The sequence below is a fragment of the Gobio gobio genome (genome assembly GCF_949357685.1).
Source record: "Gobio gobio genome assembly, chromosome: 8".
NCBI lineage: Eukaryota > Metazoa > Chordata > Actinopteri > Cypriniformes > Gobionidae > Gobio > Gobio gobio.
Window position 1 is genome coordinate 43,146,981 of NC_137114.1, and position 6,393 is coordinate 43,153,373.

Consider the following 6,393-nt stretch of genomic DNA (forward strand, 5'->3'; position numbering starts at 1 on the left):
AAGAAAAACTCCACAATAGTGATTTCACAACTTTCAAAAAGAGGAAAAAATAGAGTATAGAATAAATAGAGTAAAGTATTAGTGTTATAAATGTATTTCGAATTCGCCTCGTAGGAGGAGCTTCTGCCAGCGGCTCCTCTCGTTGAGAAATGACTGACATGGGCTGTGTTTACACGTCTTTTTGTGTTAAAACTGTTAATGTGTGACAAAACGTAGTTTTAAGATTTTTTTAGTCGGTAATGTAGTTGTTTAAAGCTCAAATCTGTGGTTTATTTATAAGAAGAGTGCCTATTTTAACATTTTATCTGGTGTTTTCGGAGATGTGAGCTCCAGTGAGTCAGCGGCGTTCAGCGCCTGTTTACCCGGCGAGAGTAGACTTTCCTCGGCTAGCCCTTCTGACGTCTGCCGCTGGCTCTGATGTCTCTGTGGCGTCTCCAGCTATAATTAGTCTTGTGGAGATTTAACGGCCCATATTTGCTCTCATGGATCTATAATTTGTTCCCTGGCAAATCGTTTAGGCTGAGGGCAAAGTGAAGTTTCATTACTTGTTTATTTTTCGGCTATAACTGTACGTTGCAAAATAAAATGACGGATCATGAGATATAAAATGCTAACGGTAGGCTACACACACACACAAACACCTACTGTTAGCATTTTATATCTCATGATCCGTAATTTTATTTTATTTATTATTATTTTAATGCCAGAGTAATACCAGTACAAGTGTGGTGATATAAATGTAATTTTTAAATGTTTAAAAAATATATTTATAAACTTTGCTTACACCTCACACAATTTAAATTGTTTACTCGCGTGCCAAGCCCGCGCAAATGAGGTTTGTGTCGAGTGCGCGCATAACGGACGTCCCTGCCTGTGGATCGGATCGCCAGACACCAGCTGCGAGCTTTCCTGAGGTAAGAAGTTTTTATTTGACAAATTTGTCACAAATGTCTTTGATACTTTTAAAACGTAAACCAATATTCATTAAATATAGCTACATATATGAAGAAAGTAAATAATAATATCGAATTGCTATTACTATATGACAGTCTCGGGGAACTGTTCATTTTCCTCAAGAACCGCTTTCATAACCCATTAAATTTGCATACAATTGACTAACTGTTACCTGCATTGTACATTATGTACCAAATGTTGTATTTACGCGAACAATGGTTTCCGTCTTTTCACGGCCAGTTATAGTTACATATTTTCGTTGACAGTTAAATGTGTGTGACGCCATTTGAAGTAACGTTAGCGGTGTCAAAGGCTCTCTCTCTCTCTCTCTCTCTCTCTCTCTCTCTCTCTCTCTCTCTCTCTCTCTCTCTCTCTCTCTCTCTCTCTCTCTCTCGAAAATAGAACATTTACGCCAGTGTATACACCAGAGGATTAATATATATTCAAGTATAATAATAATTAGTTCAAGTATGTTCATTGATGCTTCTTATTTATTATATTATTTCATATGAATTCATTTTTACATGCCACTGAAGGCTCTATTATTGTCTTCTCTCTTTTTTCAGTGTTGATAGTCATTTGATTGTGTAAGTGGTCAATCTAGCAGTCATCCTATATCTGTGAATTATCATGTGCATAACATTTAGGCACCATTATAGTCAATAAACATTAATGAAAATTTCTTCTTTTTCTCTCTTGTGTCAACAGGAGCTAACAACACCCCAGAAAGAGCCACAGCACTGAGCATCTTTGGCTTTGTAAGTATATATTTTGACTAACATTATGTGATTAACGTCTTTTAATGCATAACATTTTATTATTTCAAAAATACTTGTTGCCTGCATTTCCTACTTGGCATCTATTTGTTATCTTGTTGTGACTGTTTAGTCTCATGTGGGATATGTCACTGCATAACATGACAAAGTAATTAAAAATGATTCATTGTATGCACTTAAAAATTTGTGTAACACTTTACAATACGGTTCATTAGTTAACTACATTAGTTAAAATTAACTAATAATGAACTGCACTTATAAAGCATTTATTTATCTTTGTTAATGTTAATTTCAACATTTACTAATGCATTATTGAAATCTTGCTAACATTAGTTAATGCACTGTGAACTAATATGAACAGCTGGATTTTTATGAACTAACGTTAAAAAAGATTAACTAATGCTGAACAGAGGTGTTGTTCATGGTTAGTTCATGTTAACTAATGCATTAAAGGGTTAGTTCACCCAAAAATGAAAATTCTGTCATTAATTACTCACCCTCATGTCGTTGGACACCCGTAAGACCTCCGTTCATCTTCAGACACAAATGAAGATATTTTAGTGTAAAGCTGATGCTGAGAAAGGCTTCAGACAGGCCTCCATTGGCATTCAGTACATTTACACTCACAAGACCCATAAAAGGCACTAAAAACGTCGTTACAAAGTCCATCTCACCACAGTGACTCTACAATCATTTTACGATATGACGACAATAGTTTTTGTGCGCAAAAAAAAATCTAAATAACACCTTTATCCAACTTGTTCTCGACTTCCGTGTGTGCCTCCACGACGCATGCGCGAGAATATGACGCAGATCCGGCGTTCGGGAATCCATGAAATGCACACTTTAACCCCATTTTGAGCACTACGCCGAGACCTAAAGCACGATCAATGTAGAATTCAACAGCTTAGACACGTGCGTCTTCCTCTGCTCGTAAACAAATCGCTTCTGGGTCATGTGTCCGAACGCCGGATCTACGTCATATTCTCGCGCATGCGTCGTGGAGGCATACACGGAAGTCGAGAACAAGTTGGATAAAGGTGTTATTTAGATTTTTTTTTGCGCACAAAAACTATTGTCGTCACATCGTAAAATTATTGTAGAGCCACTGTGGTGAGATAGACTTTGTAACGACGTTTTAAGTGCCTTTCATGGATCTTGGAAGTGTCAATGTACTGAATGCCAATGGGGGCCTATCTGAAGCCTTTCTCAGCATCAGCTTTCAACTAAAATATCTTCATTTGTGTTCCGAATATGAACGGAGGTCTTACGGGTGTCCAACGACATGAGGGTGAGTAATTAATGACAGAATTTTCATTTTTGGGTGAACTAACCCTTTAACTAATGTTAACTAATACAACCTTATTGTAAAGTGTTACCAAAATATGTATACATTATTTTATATGCAGATCATATCCAACCAGTGACCAGAAAACAGAGAGACTGAGGAATAGACGGAGAAACGGACAAAGCTGGACTACAACTAAAACCTGAACTAAAAACTAATCATGCAAGTATGTACAGGTGCAAGTATTTAATTATTTGCAATTTCTGAGAGACTTTTATCTTTTAATTTTCAGCCAACCTCGTCTTATGCTGCCTTCATGTGCTAGAAATTTCCTACTTCCCACTTCTGAAGTTGTGATTACGAGCTCATCACATTCAGATTTTGACTTGAGAGGGCGTTCATGTCCAATTTTTTAACTAGGAAACTAGTTCACTAATTCCTATAGCACGTGAAGGCAGCATAAGATGTCAGTTGAGCAGGAGGTGACGTTTGCCTACCACACCACAGGTGATATGAAGTATATCATATCATGAAATTGCTCTTATAGTCAGGGTGTCCGCGGGGTTGTAAAAGGTAGTAAATGAAATTAGCCAAAATTAAGGGCATTAAAAAGTAGTAAAAAGTACTAAACGTCATCTGACGAGGTATTACATTTTCGAGTCCAATTTTTTTTAGATAAATTTGTCAATTTGGCCTTTTTTTTCTAAAATTCGCGTGGATTTATTTATATGTTTAGAGTAGGACCTGCGCGATATCGTGTGAGGTGGTGTTCGTTCGCGCGCGCTGAAACGAACTGGATCCGCGGCTGGCTTGCTGACAAACATGTACGCGAGCTCGCTTCCATTCAGTAATTAAAGCATGGGGAAATGCAAGTTTTCGGACCTCTGGCTGGAGGACTCACGATTTAAAGACTGGCTTAGGCCAGTAGTTTGCAACAGCCGCGAGGCTTATTGCCACGTCTGCAAGAAGACAATTAATATAACCTGGGTGGGGGTGAATGGCGTCAAATCGCATATGTAATCAAATAGCCACCAAGCTAGGATGCGCGGACGTAGCGAGCAGCTTCCCATACCAATGTTCTGCGCTACAGATGCATCAACGACCTCAACCTCCACTGCTTTGCCCTCAACCCCGACTGCTCTCCCGATTCAAACCACTGCCAGTAGCCTAACGTTAGTCTAGCAGCTCCATCATCAGGTGCGTGACAGACGTCAGACAGCAGACGCTATGCCCTATCACCACCACTACATTGCGAGCTGAGGTGCTGTGGTGTTTAGACCTTGCAACTAAACACCACTCTTTCAATTTGAATCTATGGCATTGAAGAGCTGTTTCGAAATACCGTATGCAAGTTGCTTAAAGCTTGGCATACACTGTGCGATTTCAGCAAGCGTATCTACTCACACTGTACGGGTAGATCGCATGCGATGTAAAGCCAAAGCTCACGGTTTATATGCTCACACCATGGCTCGGATCAGCGAGCGCGACTTGTCTGCTCACTGTATGAGTGAAGATTTAGCATTTACTATTTATGTATATAAATGATTATTATTATTATTAGGGTAGGCCTACTTTTATTATTAAATTGATAATACATTTAATTTGCCCCCGTGATAATTTCATAATGCATCAATGCACAACCGACATGTTGCATAATAAAAGAATAGATATATTAGCTTACTCCTCATTATTTAAATACATTTTGCACAATTAAACAAGGAATTATATGCCTATAATTAAAATGATTATCAGTCTATAATATGTCAGAACACTACAATAATATCAGTATTATCAGAAAGTAAGAGCAGCTTTATTTAAAAAAAAACTTGTTTAACACGAAATGGGCCTATACTTCTCTTCTAATTTGTTTCACAATATGGGCCAAAAGAGAAATATTAAGAATATAAATTCAGACAGTTATAGGCTATACGTTATCAGCATATGTTAAAGCAGATTTATATAAATAAAGAGATATCTCTTGTCTCTGTGAGAATATGCGCCGAAAGCTTGTCAGATTTTACGTTCACTTTCAGTAGTGAATAATTGACCAGGTTTGAGACTTCACCGACTCTCACACACATTACGTTTTTGTGTGATATCCACTGACTCGCCTTCATGATTTAAAACGAAAAAGAAAAAAAATCTATATTGCGCCGTGAAAATTGCTCTGTACACTGCATGAACTATGAAGAAGATGTCTCCTTCCTATTCTGTCTTTATTTCTATTCTCATCTCTGTGGGCAGCTGATGTTAAGTTATAATGACCTCGTTACATTGTGATGCAATATGTTATTCCATTTGGAAAGATATTTCATTTACGCTACTATAGTTGCAGCTTGAAGTCGCGCTGGTATTAAAAAATATTTTGAAGGTATTAAAAAAGGTAGTAAAAGGTATTAAATTCAACTTAAGAAGTTCTGTATATACCCTGATAGTGTATGGAATGCTTTTTAAAGAAAATTTGCGGGGGGGGAAAGGAAAATGTTTAGATGAAGTAATGGAGATGGTGTGAACATGGCCTTTACATGTTCCAGCGTGAGCTGGAGGGAGGTGTCTTCCGTCAGCAGCTTGCTTTCTGATTGGGTATTGTTGCGTTTCACATGATAATCTCCAGAGCGCGCACGCTTGTCCTCGGGATAGAGATATATAATATAAGTATAACTATGAATAATAATAATATAACAAGTATAACTATGAATAACTGCTGTTGCACAAGTTGTTACCTCATCTGTCCATGAACAAATTTAGATGAGATAAACCATTTCTCACACATTGTCCCTCTGTTTTGTTTCAGATCAGCCATTAGTAGTTTACCAGTAGGGAGGCCAGCCAAGACCAGCTGGGGTATTTTGTTCATACTTTTTGTTGCCATATCGTCATGATCTCTGCTTTGATTTGTTGTAATGAATTCAGTTCTCTATTTTTTTTCTGTTTTTTGTAATTGATTGTGACGGTGAATAAAAAAATATACTGATGTACATGGACTCAAGTCTCTTATTTGGAATTTATTAAATGTATTATTTATTTTATTGCATTCATGTAAAATATTCAAAATAAAGTAATAACATATTAACATATGCATATTTTGTAAAATAAAAAGTAAAATAAATTACAGTAAAATTACTGTAAAAATTATTATACTGTAAAAATAAATTGCGGTAAGGGCATCATACTGTAAAATTAAATTGCGGTAAGGGCATCATACTGTAAAATTAAATTACGGTAAGGGCATCATACTGTAAAATTAAATTACGGTAAGGGCATCATACTGTAAAACACATTTACAGGTAAGCTACTGTAAAGGGGCAATTACAGTAACTTACTGGCAATAGTGCTGCCAGTAAGTTACCGCAAAAATACAATAAAATGTCTAAC

The 6,393-nt window shown here is 36.9% G+C and overlaps 1 long non-coding RNA gene across 1 annotated transcript; it reads left to right on the forward strand.

Annotated features, from left to right (window-relative positions):
• The first annotated feature begins 202 nt into the window (after positions 1 to 202).
• Positions 203 to 5,994, forward strand: LOC307130742. Its single transcript, XR_013817083.1, has 4 exons — positions 203 to 914; positions 1,663 to 1,712; positions 3,140 to 3,244; positions 5,813 to 5,994. It is a non-coding gene; the product is annotated as an uncharacterized lncRNA (long non-coding RNA).
• Positions 5,995 to 6,393: the final 399 nt, after the last annotated feature.